Genomic DNA, 20,000 nt, shown 5'->3' on the forward strand with positions numbered 1-20,000 from the left:
TGATGTATTTTTGAATTTTACCAGGTTTCCATGTGGTCTTGGCCATTTTCTTCCTCTTACGCATTTGGACGTGTGTACATGTGACTGATCACATGACAGGAAACAGGAAAAACGGTATAAAAGAGGCAGCATGGCAAGCAAACAGCCTTTCACTTTACAAATCTGCTGGCGATCACCATTTCTGGACTGTGGTGTTTTATTCGACTTATCTTTGTAGATTCAAGCACTTGGAACATCACTTGGATTGCATTATACACGGCTGGAAACGTATGTGCTATGGAAACCTCCCAGTGGGACCCTCTCTAATCGGTGTTGCAGTAGTCGCGCCGAGTGGTTAAGGCGGTGGACTAGAAATCCATTGGGGTCTCCCGCAAGTTCGAATCCTGCCGACCACGCTTTTGCGCTCGCCCGCTGCATTGCATAAACAAGTCGCGTGACTTTTTGAATCCCTTGACTGTAGCACGCCGTCATCTTCAGTGGTCAGTACTCCTGCGTTGTAGGCCGCAGCAACCCCGCCTAACCGGGTCTTGCCGTCTTTGCCCTCAGACTCTATTTGCCACCTCACCCTTCAGCTGGACATTGTGCCTGAAGCTCGCTGGCGGTCTATTCTGCTTTCTTCCCGCAGTCAACGGACCTGGAGGGCAGCAGGTCGGTGTAGTCGTGGCTTCGAGAGGTTAAGGCGATGGACTTGAAATCCATTGGGGTCTCCTCACGCAGGTTCGAACTCAGCCGACTACGAGTTGCGACCAATTGCATCTTCCACGGTCTTTGCTCTCTTCCACAATTCCTGTTTTGCAGGCTGAACAACGGCGCTTTGTTGATACGAGTATCAAGTTGGTGGTCTGAGCCCGGGTAGCTCAGTCGGTAGAGCATCAGACTTTTTAATCTGAGGGTCCAGGGTTCAAGTGCCTGTTTGGGCGAAAAGGCAGTCCTATCGATGGCGCTGTCCTCCTGCTGCAGGGCCAGCATCTTCTAAACAATGCTCTCATCTTATTACTCAAGATTGTTCTTAAAGAAACGTGAAAAGAACGCGCATTTTTGAAAAGACTCAAAACTTACAAAATAGCTCTTTAAAGTGAGGATAGCCCCACATCTCTCTTAAATGCCAAAGAATAAGAACCAGTTAATTCAGTAAATGGGTTACTTCAAATTGGTTGTCTCTGAGCCCAAACGGCCCTAGCTAGGGTTACATGGTGTAGTGGTTAGCCTCTGGACTCTGTTTTAGACCCTGTCTGAAGAATCTTTTGGCAGCAGTCAGTCAAAAACGCTTTCAGGGGTGCTTAGATTGGTTGCCGTCATGCGCATGGCTGTCTCTGTAGGGAAGTGAGCTTAAAAGAGCGGACCCAAGCTTGAGAATGCGGCATCGATTCCACTACCTCTAGCATGCTAAGCGCAGCGCCTACCATTTGAGCTAATTCCCTTGCTTGGCTACAGACATGTCCAAACATTGCTTTTGCAGAGCGACGCTCTATTTTTAAGGGGGCTTGAATCTGTGAATTGAAGCAAATGAAGTTGGTGAATTAACCGAGATATTGTGCTTTAGTTTAAGGGGTACTGAGGCTTACTACCGGCTGTTTTGCCACCCAGGATCGCTAGCAACCATCAAGTTTTCGGTCAACTGGGCCGAGAAGCGGCAAAAAGTGCAGTCATGTGGGACTCCAGGCTCAGCACTGAAAACCCCATCCACTTTTCAGCCTGCTTTGTCCTCAATGTGAAGCCTGATCTCCGTAGTCGTGGCAGAGTGTTCGCCTGCATGCAGAAGAGAAAGGGCTGTGTTATTTTTTTCTTTCTCCTCCTCTCTGCCCCGGACCAATGCTTCCAGCCCTTCTCACCACTGAGGCTCGTGGCGTGCCATGATCGTATAGTGGTTAGTACTCGCGCTGTGGCCGCAGCAACCCCGGTTCGAACTGGTCACGGCAGGCTTTTGCCAACAGGCAACGATCTTCTCTCCCATGTTTTTTTGCCACCTCATCCGGTGCTGGTGCGAACCTTGCCAACTACGGATGGCGATTGCCCTTGACTTTAGTATTTGGTGCCGATAATTGTACCTTCCACGGTCTTTGCTCTCTCTTCCGCAATTCCGTTTTTTGCAGGCTTCACCTCGGCGCTTTGTGGATACGTTATATACTAACAAGTAACAAGCCGGCAGATTGAGCCGAGCCTGGATAGCTCAGTCGGTAGAGCATCAGACTTTTAATCTGAGGGTCCAGGGTTCAAGTCCCTGTTCGGGCGCGAGGCAATCCCTATTGATGGCGGCCTCCATATCCCTAGCTCGCACACCCGAGTCAGCTCGTTGGGAAAGAGTGCTCATGAAGTCAACTGAGTGAGTCTCAGTTCTCCTAGTTGGTACCGCTGTTCCTCCTGCTGCAGGGCCAGCATCTTCTAAACATTGCTTTCATCTTATTCCTCAAGATTGTTCTTAAAAATTTTTTTTAAGAAGAATGCACATTTTTCAAAAGACTCACAGCTTTCCAAATAACTCTTTCAAGTGAGGATAGCCCCACACCTGTCTTAAATCCCAAATAATAAGAACCAGTTAATTAAGTAACTGGGTTAGTTCAAATTGGTCGTCACATTTTGGCATAGTAAGAACAGCAGCTACATGTAGTACATAGGGTTACATGTTTTAACCTGCTCAGTGTGATTTGATGTATTTTTGAATTTTACCAGGTTTCCATGTGGTCTTGGCCATTTTCTTCCTCTTACGCATTTGGACGTGTGTACATGTGACTGATCACATGACAGAAAACAGGAAAAAACGGTATAAAAGAGGCAGCATGGCAAGCAAACAGCCTTTCACTTTACAAATCTGCTGGCGATCACCATTTCTGGACTGTGGTGTTTTATTCGACTTATCTTTGTAGATTCAAGCACTTGGAACATCACTTGGATTGCATTATACACGGCTGGAAACGTGCGGTGCTATGGAAACCCCCCCCAGTGGGACCCCTCTCTAGTCGGTGTTGCAGTAGTCGTGGCCGAGTGGTTAAGGCGATGGACTAGAAATCCATTGGGGTCTCCCCGCGCAGGTTCGAATCCTGCCGACTACGCGCTTTATGCGTTCCGCCCGCTGCATTGCATAAACAAGTCGCGGACTTTTTGAATCCCTTGACTGTAGCACGCCGTCATCTTCAGTGGTCAGTACCCTGCGTTGTGGCCGCAGCAACCCCGCTTCCAATCCGGTCTCGCCGCCTTTTGCCCTCAGACTCCTATTTGCCACCTCACCCTTCAGCTGGACATTGTGTCTGAAGCTCGCTGGCGGTCTATTCTGCTTTCTTACTGCAGTCAACGGACCTGGAGGGCAGCAGGTCGGTGTAGTCGTGGCCGAGAGGTTAAGGCGATGGACTTGAAATCCATTGGGGTCTCCCCGCGCAGGTTCGAACCCTGCCGACTACGAGTTGCGACCAATTGCATCTTCCACGGTCTTTGCTCTCTCTTCCACAATTCCTGTTTTGCAGGCTGCACAACGGCGCTTTGTTGATACGAGTATCAAGTTGGTGGTCTGAGCCCAGGTAGCTCAGTCGGTAGAGCATCAGACTTTTAATCTGAGGGTCCAGGGTTCAAGTTCCTGTTTGGGCGAAAGGCAGTCCTATCAATGGCGGCCTCCTGCTGCAGGGCCAGCATCTTCTAAACAATGCTCTCATCTTATTACTCAAGATTGTTCTTAAAGAAACGTGAAAAGAACGTGCATTTTTGAAAAGACTCAAAACTTACAAAATAGCTCTTTAAAGTGAGGATAGCCCCACATCTCTCTTAAATGCCAATGAATAAGAACCAGTTAATTCGCAAATGGGTTACTTCAAATTGGTTGTCTCTGAGCCCAAACGGCTCCTAGCTAGGGTTACATGGTGTAGTGGTTAGCCCTCTGGACTCTGTTTTAGACCCTGTATGAAGAATCTTTTGGCAGCAGTCAGTCAAAAACGCTTTCAGGGGTGCTTAGATTGGTTGCCGCCATGTGCAGGCTGTCTCTGTAGGGAAGTGAGCTTAAAAGAGCGGACCCAAGCTTGGAGAATGCGGGCATCGATCCCACTACCTCTCGCATGCTGCTTGAGCGCTCTACCATTTGAGCTAATTCCTCTTGCTTGGCTACAGACATGTCCAAACATTGCCTTCGCAGAGCGACGCCTATTTTTAAGGGGCTTGAATCTGTGAATTGAAGCAAATGAAGTTGGTGAATTAACCGAGATATTGTGCTTTAGTTTAAGGGGTACTGAGGCTTACTACCGGGTTGTTTTGCCACCCAGGATCGCTAGCAACCATCAAGTTTTCGGTCAACTGGGCCGAGAAGCGGCAAAAGTGCAGTCATGTGGGACTCCAGGCTCAGCACTGAAAAACCCCCATCCACTTTTCAGCCTGCTTTGTCCTCAATGTGAAGCCTGATCTCCGTAGTCGTGGCAGAGTGTTCGCCTGCATGCAGAGAAGAGAAAGGGCTGTGTTATTTTTTTTTCTTTCTCCTCCCTCTCTGCCCCGGACCAATGCTTCCAGCCCTTCTCACCACTGAGGCTCGGTGGCGTGCCGTGATCGTATAGTGGTTAGTACTCTGCGTTGTGGCCGCAGCAACCCCGGTTCAACCGGTCACGGCAGGCTTTTGCCAACAGGCAACAATCTTCTCTCCATGTTTTTTTGCCACCTCATCCGGTGCTGGTGCAAACCTTGCCAACTACGGATGGCGATTGCCCTTTGACTTTAGTATTTGGTGCCGATAATTGTACCTTCCACGGTCTTTGCTCTCTTCCGCAATTCCGTTTTTGCAGGCTTCACCTCGGCGCTTTGTGGATACGTTATATACTAACAAGTAACAAGCCGGCAGATTGAGCCGGAGCCTGGATAGCTCAGTCGGTAGAGCATCAGACTTTTAATCTGAGGGTCCAGGGTTCAAGTCCCTGTTCGGGCGCGAGGCAATCCTATTGATGGCGGCCTCCATATCCCTAGCTCGGCACACCCAGTCAGCTCGTTGGGAAAGAGTGCTCATGAAGTCAACTGAGTGAGTCTCAGTTCTCCTAGTTGGTACCGCTGTTCCTCCTGCTGCAGGGCCAGCATCTTCTAAACATTGCTTTGATCTTATTCTCAAGATTGTTCTTAAAAAATTTTTAAGAAGAATGCACATTTTTCAAAAGACTCACAGCTTTCCAAATAACTCTTTCAAGTGAGGATAGCCCCACACCTGTCTTAAATCCCAATAATAAGAACCAGTTAATTAAGTAACTGGGTTAGTTCAAATTGGTCGTCACATTTTGGCATAGTAAGAACAGCAGCTACATGTAGTACATAGGGTTACATGTTTTAACCTGCTCAGTGTGATTTGATGTATTTTTGAATTTTACCAGGTTTCCATGTGGTCTTGGCCATTTTCTTCCTCATTTGGACGCATTTGGACGTGTGTACATGTGACTGATCACATGACAGGAAACAGGAAAAACGGTATAAAAGAGGCAGCATGGCAAGCAAACAGCCTTTCACTTTACAAATCTGCTGGCGATCACCATTTCTGGACTGGCAGGTTCGAACCCTGCCGACTACGAAGTTGCGACCAATTGCATCTTCCACGGTCTTTGCTCTCTTCCACAATTCCTGTTTTGCAGGCTGCACAACGGGCGCTTTGTTGATACGAGTATCAAGTTGGTGGTCTGAGCCCAGGTAGCTCAGTCGGTAGAGCATCAGACTTTTTTTCCAATCTGAGGGTCCAGGGTTCAAGTGCCTGTTTGGGCGAAAGGCAGTCCTATCAATGGCGGCCTCCTGCTGCAGGGCCAGCATCTTCTAAACAATGCTCTCATCTTATTACTCAAGATTGTTCTTAAAGAAACGTGAAAAGAACGCGCATTTTTGAAAAGACTCAAAACTTACAAAATAGCTCTTTAAAGTGAGGATAGCCCCACATCTCTCTTAAATGCCAATGAATAAGAACCAGTTAATTCGGCAAATGGGTTACTTCAAATTGGTTGTCTCTGAGCCCAAACGGCCCTAGCTAGGGTTACATGGTGTAGTGGTTAGCCCTCTGGACTCTGTTTTAGACCCTGTATGAAGAATCTTTTGGCAGCAGTCAGTCAAAAACGCTTTCAGGGGTGCTTAGATTGGTTGCCGTCATGCGCAGCTGTCTCTGTAGGGAAGTGAGCTTAAAAGAGCGGACCCAAGCTTGGAGAATGCGGGCATCGATCCCACTACCTCTCGCATGCTAAGCGGCGCTCTACCATTTGAGCTAATTCCCTTGCTTGGCTACAGACATGTCCAAACATTGCCTTTCGCAGAGCGACGTCTATTTTTAAGGGGCTTGAATCTGTGAATTGAAGCAAATGAAGTTGGTGAATTAACCGAGATATTGTGCTTTAGTTTAAGGGTACTGAGGCTTACTACGAGTTGTTTTGCCACCCAGGATCGCTAGCAACCATCAAGTTTTCGGTCAACTGGGCCGAGAAGCGCAAAAGTGCAGTCATGTGGGACTCCAGGCTCAGCACTGAAAAACCCCATCCACTTTTCAGCCTGCTTTGTCCTCAATGTGAAGCCTGATCTCCGTAGTCGTGGCAGAGTGTTCGCCTGCATGCAGAAGAGAAAGGGCTGTGTTATTTTTTTCTTTCTCCTCCCTCTCTGCCCCGGACCAATGCTTCCAGCCCTTCTCACCACTGAGGCTCGGTGGCGTGCCGTGATCGTATAGTGGTTAGTACTCTGCGTTGTGGCCGCAGCAACCCCGGTTCGAATCCGGGTCACGGCAGGCTTTTGCCAACAGGCAACAATCTTCTCTCCCATGTTTTTTGCCCTCATCCGGTGCTGGTGCAAACCTTGCCAACTACGGATGGCGATTGCCCTTGACTTTAGTATTTGGTGCCGATAATTGTACCTTCCAGGGTCTTTGCTCTCTCTTCCGCAATTCCGTTTTTGCAGGCTTCACCTCGGCGCTTTGTGGATACGTTATATACTAACAAGTAACAAGCCGGCAGATTGAGCCGGAGCCTGGATAGCTCAGTCGGTAGAGCATCAGACTTTTAATCTGAGGGTCCAGGGTTCAAGTCCCTGTTCGGGCGCGAGGCAATCCTATTGATGGCGGCCTCCATATCCCTAGCTCGGCACACCCGGAGTCAGCTCGTTGGGAAAGAGTGCTCATGAAGTCAACTGAGTGAGTCTCAGTTCTCCTAGTTGGTACCGCTGTTCCTCCTGCTGCAGGGCCAGCATCTTCTAAACATTGCTTTCATCTTATTCCTCAAGATTGTTCTTAAAAATTTTTTTAAGAAGAATGCACATTTTTCAAAAGACTCACAGCTTTCCAAATAACTCTTTCAAGTGAGGATAGCCCCACACCTGTCTTAAATCCCAAATAATAAGAACCAGTTAATTAAGTAACTGGGTTAGTTCAAATTAGTCGTCACATTTTGGCATAGTAAGAACAGCAGCTACATGTAGTACATAGGGTTACATGTTTTAACCTGCTCAGTGTGATTTGATGTATTTTTGAATTTTACCAGGTTTCCATGTGGTCTTGGCCATTTTCTTCCTCTTACGCATTTGGACGTGTGTACATGTGACTGATCACATGACAGGAAACAGGAAAAAACGGTATAAAAGAGGCAGCATGGCAAGCAAACAGCCTTTCACTTTACAAATCTGCTGGCGATCACCATTTCTGGACTGTGGTGTTTTATTCGGACTTATCTTTGTAGATTCAAGCACTTGGAACATCACTTGGATTGCATTATACACGGCTGGAAACGTGCGGTGCTATGGAAACCCCCCCCAGTGGGACCCCTCTCTAGTTGGTGTTGCAGTAGTCGTGGCCGAGTGGTTAAGGCGATGGACTAGAAATCCATTGGGATCTCCCGCGCAGGTTCGAATCCTGCCGACTACGCTTTTGCGTTCCGCCCGCTGCATTGCATAAACAAGTCGCGGGACTTTTTTGAATCCCTTGGACTGTAGCACGCCGTCATCTTCAGTGGTCAGTACCCTGCGTTGTGGCCGCAGCAACCCCGCTTCCAATCCGGGTCTCGCCGTCTTTTGCCCTCAGACTCCTATTTGCCACCTCACCCTTCAGCTGGACATTGTGTCTGAAGCTCGCTGGCGGTCTATTCTGCTTTCTTCCTGCAGTCAACGGACCTGGAGGGCAGCAGGTCGGTGTAGTCGTGGCCGAGAGTTTAAGGCGATGGACTTGAAATCCATTGGGGTCTCCCCGCGCAGGTTCGAACCCTGCCGACTACGAGTTGCGATCAATTGCATCTTCCACGGTCTTTGCTCTCTTTCCACAATTCCTGTTTTGCAGGCTGCACAACGGCGCTTTGTTGATACGAGTATCAAGTTGGTGGTCTGAGCCCAGGTAGCTCAGTCGGTAGAGCATCAGACTTTTAATCTGAGGGTCCAGGGTTCAAGTGCCTGTTTGGGTGAAAGGCAGTCCTATCAATGGCGGCCTCCTGCTGCAGGGCCAGCATCTTCTAAACAATGCTCTCATCTTATTACTCAAGATTGTTCTTAAAGAAACGTGAAAAGAACGTGCATTTTTGAAAAGACTCAAAACTTACAAAATAGCTCTTTAAAGTGAGGATAGCCCCACATCTCTCTTAAATGCCAATGAATAAGAACCAGTTAATTCAGCAAATGGGTTACTTCAAATTGGTTGTCTCTGAGCCCAAACGGCCCTAGCTAGGGTTACATGGTGTAGTGGTTAGCCCTCTGGACTCTGTTTTAGACCCTGTATGAAGAATCTTTTGGCAGCAGTCAGTCAAAAACGCTTTCAGGGGTGCTTAGATTGGTTGCCGTCATGCGCAGGCTGTCTCTGTAGGGAAGTGAGCTTAAAGAGCGGACCCAAGCTTGGAGAATGCGGGCATCGATCCACTACCTCTCGCATGCTAAGCGGCGCTCTACCATTTGAGCTAATTCCCTTGCTTGGCTACAGACATGTCCAAACATTGCCTTCGCAGAGCGACGTCTATTTTTAAGGGGCTTGAATCTGTGAATTGAAGCAAATGAAGTTGGTGAATTAACCGAGATATTGTGCTTTAGTTTAAGGGGTACTGAGGCTTACTACCGAGCTGTTTTGCCACCCAGGATCGCTAGCAACCATCAAGTTTTCGGTCAACTGGGCCGAGAAGCGGCAAAAGTGCAGTCATGTGGGACTCCAGGCTCAGCACTGAAAAACCCCATCCACTTTTCAGCCTGCTTTGTCCTCAATGTGAAGCCTGATCTCCGTAGTCGTGGCAGAGTGTTCGCCTGCATGCAGAAGAGAAAGGGCTGTGTTATTTTTTTCTTTCTCCTCCTCTCTGCCCGGACCAATGCTTCCAGCCCTTCTCACCACTGAGGCTCGGTGGCGTGCCGTGATCGTATAGTGGTTAGTACTCTGCGTTGTGGCCGCAGCAACCCCGGTTCGAATCCGGGTCACGGCAGGCTTTTGCCAACAGGCAACGATCTTCTCTCCCATGTTTTTTTGCCACCTCATCCGGTGCTGGTGCGAACCTTGCCAACTACGGATGGCGATTGCCCTTTGACTTTAGTATTTGGTGCCGATAATTGTACCTTCCACGGTCTTTGCTCTCTCTTCCGCAATTCCGTTTTTGCAGGCTTCACCTCGGCGCTTTGTGGATACGTTATATACTAACAAGTAACAAGCCGGCAGATTGAGCCGGAGCCTGGATAGCTCAGTCGGTAGAGCATCAGACTTTTAATCTGAGGGTCCAGGGTTCAAGTCCCTGTTCGGGCGCGAGGCAATCCTATTGATGGCGGCCTCCATATCCCTAGCTCGGCACACCCGAGTCAGCTCGTTGGGAAAGAGTGCTCATGAAGTCAACTGAGTGAGTCTCAGTTCTCCTAGTTGGTACCGCTGTTCCTCCTGCTGCAGGGCCAGCATCTTCTAAACATTGCTTTCATCTTATTCCTCAAGATTGTTCTTAAAAATTTTTTTTAAGAAGAATGCACATTTTTCAAAAGACTCACAGCTTTCCAAATAACTCTTTCAAGTGAGGATAGCCCCACACCTGTCTTAAATCCCAAATAATAAGAACCAGTTAATTAAGTAACTGGGTTAGTTCAAATTAGTCGTCACATTTTGGCATAGTAAGAACAGCAGCTACATGTAGTACATAGGGTTACATGTTTTAACCTGCTCAGTGTGATTTGATGTATTTTTGAATTTTACCAGGTTTCCATGTGGTCTTGGCCATTTTCTTCCTCTTACGCATTTGGGCGTGTGTACATGTGACTGATCACATGACAGGAAACAGGAAAAACGGTATAAAAGAGGCAGCATGGCAAGCAAACAGCCTTTCACTTTACAAATCTGCTGGCGATCACCATTTCTGGACTGTGGTGTTTTATTCGGACTTATCTTTGTAGATTCAAGCACTTGGAACATCACTTGGATTGCATTATACACGGCTGGAAACGTGCGGTGCTATGGAAACCCCAGTGGGACCCCTCTCTGTCGGTGTTGCAGTAGTCGCGGCCGAGTGGTTAAGGCGATGGACTAGAAATCCATTGGGGTCTCCCTGCGCAGGTTCGAATCCTGCCGACTACGCTTTTGCGTTCCGCCCGCTGCATTGCATAAACAAGTCGCGTGACTTTTTTGAATCCCTTGGACTGTAGCACGCCGTCATCTTCAGTGGTCAGTACCCTGCGTTGTGGCCGCAGCAACCCCGCTTCCAATCCGGTCTTGCCGTCTTTTGCCCTCAGACTCCTATTTGCCACCTCACCCTTCAGCTGGACATTGTGCCTGAAGCTCGCTGGCGGTCTATTCTGCTTTCTTCCTGCAGTCAACGGACCTGGAGGGCAGCAGGTCGGTGTAGTCGTGGCCGAGAGGTTAAGGCGATGGACTTGAAATCCATTGGTGTCTCCCCGCGCAGGTTCGAACCCTGCCGACTACGAGTTGCGACCAATTGCATCTTCCACGGTCTTTGCTCTCTTTCCACAATTCCTGTTTTGCAGGCTGAACAACGGCGCTTTGTTGATACGAGTATCAAGTTGGTGGTCTGAGCCCGGCTAGCTCAGTCGGTAGAGCATCAGACTTTTAATCTGAGGGTCCAGGGTTCAAGTGCCTGTTTGGGCGAAAGGCAGTCCTATCGATGGCAGTCTCCTGCTGCAGGTCCAGCATTTTCTAAACAATGCTCTCATCTTATTACTCAAGATTGTTCTTAAAGAAACGTGAAAAGAACGCACATTTTTGAAAAGACTCAAAACTTACAAAATAGCTCTTTAAAGTGAGGATAGCCCCACATCTCTCTTAAATGCCAAAGAATAAGAACCAGTTAATTCAGCAAATGGGTTACTTCAAATTGGTTGTCTCTGAGCCCAAACGGCCCTAGCTAGGGTTACATGGTGTAGTGGTTAGCCCTCTGGACTCTGTTTTAGACCCTGTATGAAGAATCTTTTGGCAGCAGTCAGTCAAAAAACGCTTTCAGGGGGTGCTTAGATTGGTTGCCGTCATGCGCAGGCTGTCTCTGTAGGGAATTGAGCTTAAAAGAGCGGACCCAAGCTTGGAGAATGCGGGCATCGATCCCACTACCTCTCGCATGCTAAGCGGCGCTCTACCATTTGAGCTAATTTCCCTTGTTTGGCTACAGACATGTCCAAACATTGCCTTCGCAGAGCGACGCCTATTTTTAAGGGGCTTGAATCTGTGAATTGAAGCAAATGAAGTTGGTGAATTAACCGAGATATTGTGCTTTAGTTTAAGGGGTACTGAGACTTACTACCGAAGCTGTTTTGCCACCCAGGATCGCTAGCAACCATCAAGTTTTCGGTCAACTGGGCGAGAAGCGCAAAAGTGCAGTCATGTGGGACTCCAGGCTCAGCACTGAAAAACCCCATCCACTTTTCAGCCTGCTTTGTCCTCAATGTGAAGCCTGATCTCCGTGAGTCGTGGCAGAGTGTTCGCCTGCATGCAGAAGAGAAAGGGCTGTGTTATTTTTTTTTCTTTCTCCTCCCTCTCTGCCCCGGACCAATGCTTCCAGCCCTTCTCACCACTGAGGCTCGGTGGCGTGCCGTGATCGTATAGTGGTTAGTACTCTGCGTTGTGGCGCAGCAACCCCGGTTCGAATCCGGTCACGGCAGGCTTTTGCCAACAGGCAACGATCTTCTCTCCCATGTTTTTGCCACACCTCATCCGGTGCTGGTGCGAACCTTGCCAACTACGGATGGCGATTGCCCTTTGACTTTAGTATTTGGTGCCGATAATTGTACCTTCCACGGTCTTTGCTCTCTCTTCCGCAATTCCGTTTTTGCAGGCTTCACCTCGGCGCTTTGTGGATACGTTATATACTAACAAGTAACAAGCCGGCAGATTGAGCGGAGCCTGGATAGCTCAGTCGGTAGAGCATCAGACTTTTAATCTGAGGGTCCAGGGTTCAAGTCCCTGTTCGGGCGCGAGGCAATCCTATTGATGGCGGCCTCCATATCCCTAGCTCGGCACACCCGAGTCAGCTCGTTGGGAAAGAGTGCTCATGAAGTCAACTGAGTGAGTCTCAGTTCTCCTAGTTGGTACCGCTGTTCCTCCTGCTGCAGGGCCAGCATCTTCTAAACATTGCTTTCATCTTATTCCTCAAGATTGTTCTTAAAAAAATTTTTTTAAGAAGAATGCACATTTTTCAAAAGACTCACAGCTTTCCAAATAACTCTTTCAAGTGAGGATAGCCCCACACCTGTCTTAAATCCCAAATAATAAGAACCAGTTAATTAAGTAACTGGGTTAGTTCAAATTGGTCGTCACATTTTGGCATAGTAAGAACAGCAGCTACATGTAGTACATAGGGTTACATGTTTTAACCTGCTCAGTGTGATTTGATGTATTTTTGAATTTTACCAGGTTTCCATGTGGTCTTGGCCATTTTCTTCCTCTTACGCATTTGGACGTGTGTACATGTGACTGATCACATGACAGGAAACAGGAAAAAACGGTATAAAAGAGGCAGCATGGCAAGCAAACAGCCTTTCACTTTACAAATCTGCTGGCGATCACCATTTCTGGACTGTGGTGTTTTATTCGGACTTATCTTTGTAGATTCAAGCACTTGGAACATCACTTGGATTGCATTATACACGGCTGGAAACGTGCGGTGCTATGGAAACCCCCAGTGGGACCCCTCTCTAATCGGTGTTGCAGTAGTCGCGGCGAGTGGTTAAGGCGATGGACTAGAAATCCATTGGGGTCTCCCGCGCAGTTCGAATCCTGCCGACTACGCTTTGCGTTCCGCCCGCTGCATTGCATAAACAAGTCGCGGGACTTTTTGAATCCTTGGACTGTAGCACGCCGTCATCTTCAGTGGTCAGTACCCTGCGTTGTGGCCGCAGCAACCCCGCTTCCAATCCGGGTCTTGCCGTCTTTTGCCCTCAGACTCCTATTTGCCACCTCACCCTTCAGCTGGACATTGTGCCTGAAGCTCGCTGGCGGTCTATTCTGCTTTCTTCCTGCAGTCAACGGACCTGGAGGGCAGCAGGTCGGTGTAGTCGTGGCCGAGAGGTTAAGGCGATGGACTTGAAATCCATTGGTGTCTCCCCGCGCAGGTTCGAACCCAGCCGACTACGAGTTGCGACCAATTGCATCTTCCACGGTCTTTGCTCTCTTTCCACAATTCCTGTTTTGCAGGCTGAACAACGGCGCTTTGTTGATACGAGTATCAAGTTGGTGGTCTGAGCCCGGGTAGCTCAGTCGGTAGAGCATCAGACTTTTAATCTGAGGGTCCAGGGTTCAAGTGCCTGTTTGGGCGAAAGGCAGTCCTATCGATGGCAGTCTCCTGCTGCAGGGCCAGCATCTTCTAAACAATGCTCTCATCTTATTACTCAAGATTGTTCTTAAAGAAACGTGAAAAGAACGCGCATTTTTGAAAAGACTCAAAACTTACAAAATAGCTCTTTAAAGTGAGGATAGCCCCACATCTCTCTTAAATGCCAAAGAATAAGAACCAGTTAATTCAGTAAATGGGTTACTTCAAATTGGTTGTCTCTGAGCCCAAACGGCCCTAGCTAGGGTTACATGGTGTAGTGGTTAGCCCTCTGGACTCTGTTTTAGACCCTGTATGAAGAATCTTTTGGCAGCAGTCAGTCAAAAAACGCTTTCAGGGGGTGCTTAGATTGGTTGCCGTCATGCGCAGGCTGTCTCTGTAGGGAAGTGAGCTTAAAAGAGCGGACCCAAGCTTGGAGAATGCGGGCATCGATCCCACTACCTCTCGCATGCTAGCGAGCACTCTACCATTTGAGCTAATTCCCTTGCTTGGCTACAGACATGTCCAAACATTGCCTTCGCAGAGCGACGCCTATTTTTAAGGGGCTTGAATCTGTGAATTGAAGCAAATGAAGTTGGTGAATTAACCGAGATATTGTGCTTTAGTTTAAGGGGTACTGAGGCTTACTACCGAAGCTGTTTTGCCACCCAGGATCGCTAGCAACCATCAAGTTTTCGGTCAACTGGGCCGAGAAGCGGCAAAAGTGCAGTCATGTGGGACTCCAGGCTCAGCACTGAAAAACCCCATCCACTTTTCAGCCTGCTTTGTCCTCAATGTGAAGCCTGATCTCCGTAGTCGTGGCAGAGTGTTCGCCTGCATGCAGAAGAGAAAGGGCTGTGTTATTTTTTTCTTTCTCCCCCTCTCTGCCCCGGACCAATGCTTCCAGCCCTTCTCACCACTGAGGCTCGGTGGCGTGCCGTGATCGTATAGTGGTTAGTACTCTGCGTTGTGGCGCAGCAACCCCGGTTCGAATCCGGGTCACGGCAGGCTTTTGCCAACAGGCAACGATCTTCTCTCCATGTTTTTTGCCACCTCATCCGGTGCTGGTGCGAACCTTGCCAACTACGGATGGCGATTGCCCTTTGACTTTAGTATTTGGTGCCGATAATTGTACCTTCCACGGTCTTTTGCTCTCTCTTCCGCAATTCCGTTTTTGCAGGCTTCACCTCGGCGCTTTGTGGATACGTTATATACTAACAAGTAACAAGCCGGCAGATTGAGCCGGAGCCTGGATAGCTCAGTCGGTAGAGCATCAGACTTTTAATCTGAGGGTCCAGGTTCAAGTCCCTGTTCGGGCGCGAGGCAATCCTATTGATGGCGGCCTCCATATCCCTAGCTCGGCACACCCGAGTCAGCTCGTTGGGAAAGAGTGCTCATGAAGTCAACTGAGTGAGTCTCAGTTCTCCTAGTTGGTACCGCTGTTCCTCCTGCTGCAGGGCCAGCATCTTCTAAACATTGCTTTCATCTTATTCCTCAAGATTGTTCTTAAAAATTTTTTTAAGAAGAATGCACATTTTCAAAAGACTCACAGCTTTCCAAATAACTCTTTCAAGTGAGGATAGCCCCACACCTGTCTTAAATCCCAAATAATAAGAACCAGTTAATTAAGTAACTGGGTTAGTTCAAATTGGTCGTCACATTTTGGCATAGTAAGAACAGCAGCTACATGTAGTACATAGGGTTACATGTTTTAACCTGCTCAGTGTGATTTGATGTATTTTTGAATTTTACCAGGTTTCCATGTGGTCTTGGCCATTTTCTTCCTCTTACGCATTTGGACGTGTGTACATGTGACTGATCACATGACAGGAAACAGGAAAAAACGGTATAAAAGAGGCAGCATGGCAAGCAAACAGCCTTTCACTTTACAAATCTGCTGGCGATCACCATTTCTGGACTGTGGTGTTTTATTCGGACTTATCTTTGTAGATTCAAGCACTTGGAACATCACTTGGATTGCATTATACACGGCTGGAAACGTGCGGTGCTATGGAAACCCCCCCCCCAGTGGGACCCCTCTCTAATCGGTGTTGCAGTAGTCGCGGCCGAGTGGTTAAGGCGATGGACTAGAAATCCATTGGGGTCTCCCCGCGCAAGTTAGAATCCTGCCGACTACGCTTTTGCGTTCCGCCCGCTGCATTGCATAAACAAGTCGCGTGACTTTTTTGAATCCCTTGGACTGTAGCACGCCGTCATCTTCAGTGGTCAGTACCCTGCGTTGTGGCCGCAGCAACCCCGCTTCCAATCCGGGTCTTGCCGTCTTTTGCCCTCAGACTCCTATTTGCCACCTCACCCTTCAGCTGGACATTGTGCCTGAAGCTCGCTGGCGGTCTATTCTGCTTTCTTCCTGCAGTCAACGGACCTGGAGGGCAGCAGGTCGGTGTAGTCGTGGCCGAGAGGTTAAGGCGATGGACTTGAAATCCATTGGTGTCTCCCCGCGCAGGTTCGAACCCTGCCGACTACGAGTTGCGACCAATTGCATCTTCCACGGTCTTTGCTCTCTTTCCACAATTCCTGTTTTGCAGGCTGAACAACGGCGCTTTGTTGATACGAGTATCAAGTTGGTGGTCTGAGCCCGGTAGCTCAGTCGGTAGAGCATCAGACTTTTAATCTGAGGGTCCAGGGTTCAAGTGCCTGTTTGGGCAAAAGGCAGTCCTATCGATGGCAGTCTCCTGCTGCAGGGCCAGCATCTTCTAAACAATGCTCTCATCTTATTACTCAAGATTGTTCTTAAAGAAACGTGAAAAGAACGCGCATTTTTGAAAAGACTCAAAACTTACAAAATAGCTCTTTAAAGTGAGGATAGCCCCACATCTCTCTTAAATGCCAAAGAATAAGAACCAGTTAATTCAGTAAATGGGTTACTTCAAATTGGTTGTCTCTGAGCCCAAACGGCCCTAGCTAGGGTTACATGGTGTAGTGGTTAGCCCTCTGGACTCTGTTTTAGACCCTGTATGAAGAATCTTTTGGCAGCAGTCAGTCAAAAAACGCTTTCAGGGGGTGCTTAGATTGGTTGCCGTCATGCGCAGGCTGTCTCTGTAGGGAATTGAGCTTAAAAGAGCGGACCCAAGCTTGGAGAATGCGGGCATCGATCCCACTACCTCTCGCATGCTAAGCGAGCGCTCTACCATTTGAGCTAATTTCCCTTGTTTGGCTACAGACATGTCCAAACATTGCCTTTGCAGAGCGACGTCTATTTTTAAGGGGCTTGAATCTGTGAATTGAAGCAAATGAAGTTGGTGAATTAACCGAGATATTGTGCTTTAGTTTAAGGGGTACTGAGGCTTACTACCGAAGCTGTTTTGCCACCCAGGATCGCTAGCAACCATCAAGTTTTCGGTCAACTGGGCCGAGAAGCGGCAAAAGTGCAGTCATGTGGGACTCCAGGCTCAGCACTGAAAAACCCCCATCCACTTTTCAGCCTGCTTTGTCCTCAATGTGAAGCCTGATCTCCGTAGTCGTGGCAGAGTGTTCGCCTGCATGCAGAAGAGAAAGGGCTGTGTTATTTTTTTCTTTCTCCTCCTCTCTGCCCCGGACCAATGCTTCCAGCCCTTCTCACCACTGAGGCTCGGTGGCGTGCCGTGATCGTATAGTGGTTAGTACTCTGCGTTGTGGCGCAGCAACCCCGGTTCGAATCCGGTCACGGCAGGCTTTTGCCAACAGGCAACGATCTTCTCTCCCATGTTTTTTGCCACCTCATCCGGTGCTGGTGCGAACCTTGCCAACTACGGATGGCGATTGCCCTTGACTTTAGTATTTGGTGCCGATAATTGTACCTTCCACGGTCTTTGCTCTCTCTTCCGCAATTCCGTTTTTGCAGGCTTCACCTCGGCGCTTTGTGGATACGTTATATACTAACAAGTAACAAGCCGGCAGATTGAGCCGGAGCCTGGATAGCTCAGTCGGTAGAGCATCAGACTTTTAATCTGAGGGTCCAGGGTTCAAGTCCCTGTTCGGGCGCGAGGCAATCCTATTGATGGCGGCCTCCATATCCCTAGCTCGGCACACCCGAGTCAGCTCGTTGGGAAAGAGTGCTCATGAAGTCAACTGAGTGAGTCTCAGTTCTCCTAGTTGGTACCGCTGTTCCTCCTGCTGCAGGGCCAGCATCTTCTAAACATTGCTTTCATCTTATTCCTCAAGATTGTTCTTAAAAATTTTTTTTAAGAAGAATGCACATTTTTCAAAAGACTCACAGCTTTCCAAATAACTCTTTCAAGTGAGGATAGCCCCACACCTGTCTTAAATCCCAAATAATAAGAACCAGTTAATTAAGTAACTGGGTTAGTTCAAATTGGTCGTCACATTTTGGCATAGTAAGAACAGCAGCTACATGTAGTACATAGGGTTACATGTTTTAACCTGCTCAGTGTGATTTGATGTATTTTTGAATTTTACCAGGTTTCCATGTGGTCTTGGCCATTTTCTTCCTCTTACGCATTTGGACGTGTGTACATGTGACTGATCACATGACAGGAAACAGGAAAAACGGTATAAAAGAGGCAGCATGGCAAGCAAACAGCCTTTCACTTTACAAATCTGCTGGCGATCACCATTTCTGGACTGTGGTGTTTTATTCGGACTTATCTTTGTAGATTCAAGCACTTGGAACATCACTTGGATTGCATTATACACGGCTGGAAACGTGCGGTGCTATGGAAACCCCAGTGGGACCCCTCTCTAATCGGTGTTGCAGTAGTCGCGGCCGAGTGGTTAAGGCGATGGACTAGAAATCCATTGGGGTCTCCCCGCGCAAGTTCGAATCCTGCCGACTACGCTTTTGCGTTCCGCCCGCTGCATTGCATAAACAAGTCGCGGGACTTTTTTGAATCCCTTGGACTGTAGCACGCCGTCATCTTCAGTGGTCAGTACCCTGCGTTGTGGCCGCAGCAACCCCGCTTCCAATCCGGGTCTTGCCGTCTTTTGCCCTCAGACTCCTATTTGCCACCTCACCCTTCAGCTGGACATTGTGCCTGAAGCTCGCTGGCGGTCTATTCTGCTTTCTTCCTGCAGTCAACGGACCTGGAGGGCAGCAGGTCGGTGTAGTCGTGGCCGAGAGGTTAAGGCGATGGACTTGAAATCCATTGGTGTCTCCCCGCGCAGGTTCGAACCCTGCCGACTACGAGTTGCGACCAATTGCATCTTCCACGGTCTTTGCTCTCTCTTCCACAATTCCTGTTTTGCAGGCTGAACAACGGCGCTTTGTTGATACGAGTATCAAGTTGGTGGTCTGAGCCCGGGTAGCTCAGTCGGTAGAGCATCAGACTTTTAATCTGAGGGTCCAGGGTTCAAGTGCCTGTTTGGGCGAAAGGCAGTCCTATCGATGGCAGTCTCCTGCTGCAGGGCCAGCATCTTCTAAACAATGCTCTCATCTTATTACTCAAGATTGTTCTTAAAGAAACGTGAAAAGAACGCGCATTTTTGAAAAGACTCAAAACTTACAAAATAGCTCTTTAAAGTGAGGATAGCCCCACATCTCTCTTAAATGCCAAAGAATAAGAACCAGTTAATTCAGTAAATGGGTTACTTCAAATTGGTTGTCTCTGAGCCCAAACGGCCCTAGCTAGGGTTACATGGTGTAGTGGTTAGCCCTCTGGACTCTGTTTTAGACCCTGTATGAAGAATCTTTTGGCAGCAGTCAGTCAAAAAACGCTTTCAGGGGGTGCTTAGATTGGTTGCCGTCATGCGCAGGCTGTCTCTGTAGGGAGTTGAGCTTAAAAGAGCAGACCCAAGCTTGGAGAATGCGGGCATCGATCCCACTACCTCTCGCATGCTAAGCGAGCGCTCTACCATTTGAGCTAATTCCCCTTGCTTGGCTACAGACATGTCCAAACATTGCCTTCGCAGAGCGACGCGTCTATTTTTAAGGGGGCTTGAATCTGTGAATTGACGCAAATGAAGTTGGTGAATTAACCGAGATATTGTGCTTTAGTTTAAGGGGTACTGAGGCTTACTACCGAAGCTGTTTTGCCACCCAGGATCGCTAGCAACCATCAAGTTTTCGGTCAACTGGGCCGAGAAGCGGCAAAAGTGCAGTCATGTGGGACTCCAGGCTCAGCACTGAAAAACCCCCATCCACTTTTCAGCCTGCTTTGTCCTCAATGTGAAGCCTGATCTCCGTAGTCGTGGCAGAGTGTTCGCCTGCATGCAGAAGAGAAAGGGCTGTGTTATTTTTTTCTTTCTCCTCCTCTCTGCCCCGGACCAATGCTTCCAGCCCTTCTCACCACTGAGGCTCGGTGGCGTGCGTGATCGTATAGTGGTTAGTACTCTGCGTTGTGGCCGCAGCAACCCCGGTTCGAATCCGGTCACGGCAGGCTT

General features: G+C 48.5%; 18 non-coding genes across 18 annotated transcripts; 17 read left to right on the forward strand and 1 right to left on the reverse strand.

Moving 5' to 3' along the window:
* Positions 1-2,159: 2,159 nt before the first annotated feature.
* On the forward strand, positions 2,160-2,232 carry trnak-uuu. Its single transcript has one exon. It is a non-coding gene; the product is annotated as a tRNA-Lys (tRNA).
* Positions 2,233-2,968: 736 nt separating this feature from the next.
* Positions 2,969-3,050, forward strand: trnas-aga. The gene has a single exon. It is a non-coding gene; the product is annotated as a tRNA-Ser (tRNA).
* A 264-nt stretch (positions 3,051-3,314) lies between these two features.
* trnas-uga lies at positions 3,315-3,396 on the forward strand. Its single transcript has one exon. It is a non-coding gene; the product is annotated as a tRNA-Ser (tRNA).
* Positions 3,397-4,821: 1,425 nt separating this feature from the next.
* Positions 4,822-4,894, forward strand: trnak-uuu. Its single transcript has one exon. It is a non-coding gene; the product is annotated as a tRNA-Lys (tRNA).
* Positions 4,895-6,634: 1,740 nt separating this feature from the next.
* Positions 6,635-6,706, forward strand: trnah-gug. Its single transcript has one exon. It is a non-coding gene; the product is annotated as a tRNA-His (tRNA).
* A 237-nt stretch (positions 6,707-6,943) lies between these two features.
* On the forward strand, positions 6,944-7,016 carry trnak-uuu. The gene has a single exon. It is a non-coding gene; the product is annotated as a tRNA-Lys (tRNA).
* Positions 7,017-7,753: 737 nt separating this feature from the next.
* On the forward strand, positions 7,754-7,834 carry trnas-aga. The gene has a single exon. It is a non-coding gene; the product is annotated as a tRNA-Ser (tRNA).
* A 265-nt stretch (positions 7,835-8,099) lies between these two features.
* trnas-uga lies at positions 8,100-8,181 on the forward strand. Its single transcript has one exon. It is a non-coding gene; the product is annotated as a tRNA-Ser (tRNA).
* A 1,106-nt stretch (positions 8,182-9,287) lies between these two features.
* trnah-gug lies at positions 9,288-9,359 on the forward strand. Its single transcript has one exon. It is a non-coding gene; the product is annotated as a tRNA-His (tRNA).
* Positions 9,360-9,600: 241 nt separating this feature from the next.
* trnak-uuu lies at positions 9,601-9,673 on the forward strand. Its single transcript has one exon. It is a non-coding gene; the product is annotated as a tRNA-Lys (tRNA).
* Positions 9,674-10,404: 731 nt separating this feature from the next.
* Positions 10,405-10,486, forward strand: trnas-aga. Its single transcript has one exon. It is a non-coding gene; the product is annotated as a tRNA-Ser (tRNA).
* A 264-nt stretch (positions 10,487-10,750) lies between these two features.
* Positions 10,751-10,832, forward strand: trnas-uga. The gene has a single exon. It is a non-coding gene; the product is annotated as a tRNA-Ser (tRNA).
* Positions 10,833-12,257: 1,425 nt separating this feature from the next.
* On the forward strand, positions 12,258-12,330 carry trnak-uuu. The gene has a single exon. It is a non-coding gene; the product is annotated as a tRNA-Lys (tRNA).
* A 3,737-nt stretch (positions 12,331-16,067) lies between these two features.
* trnas-uga lies at positions 16,068-16,149 on the forward strand. The gene has a single exon. It is a non-coding gene; the product is annotated as a tRNA-Ser (tRNA).
* A 1,423-nt stretch (positions 16,150-17,572) lies between these two features.
* trnak-uuu lies at positions 17,573-17,645 on the forward strand. The gene has a single exon. It is a non-coding gene; the product is annotated as a tRNA-Lys (tRNA).
* Positions 17,646-18,377: 732 nt separating this feature from the next.
* trnas-aga lies at positions 18,378-18,459 on the forward strand. The gene has a single exon. It is a non-coding gene; the product is annotated as a tRNA-Ser (tRNA).
* A 265-nt stretch (positions 18,460-18,724) lies between these two features.
* On the forward strand, positions 18,725-18,806 carry trnas-uga. The gene has a single exon. It is a non-coding gene; the product is annotated as a tRNA-Ser (tRNA).
* Positions 18,807-19,417: 611 nt separating this feature from the next.
* Positions 19,418-19,490, reverse strand: trnaa-agc. The gene has a single exon. It is a non-coding gene; the product is annotated as a tRNA-Ala (tRNA).
* Between the last annotated feature and the right edge of the window lie 510 nt (positions 19,491-20,000).

The sequence above is a fragment of the Puntigrus tetrazona genome, chromosome 4, assembly GCF_018831695.1.
Source record: "Puntigrus tetrazona isolate hp1 chromosome 4, ASM1883169v1, whole genome shotgun sequence".
Taxonomy (NCBI): Eukaryota; Metazoa; Chordata; class Actinopteri; order Cypriniformes; family Cyprinidae; genus Puntigrus; species Puntigrus tetrazona.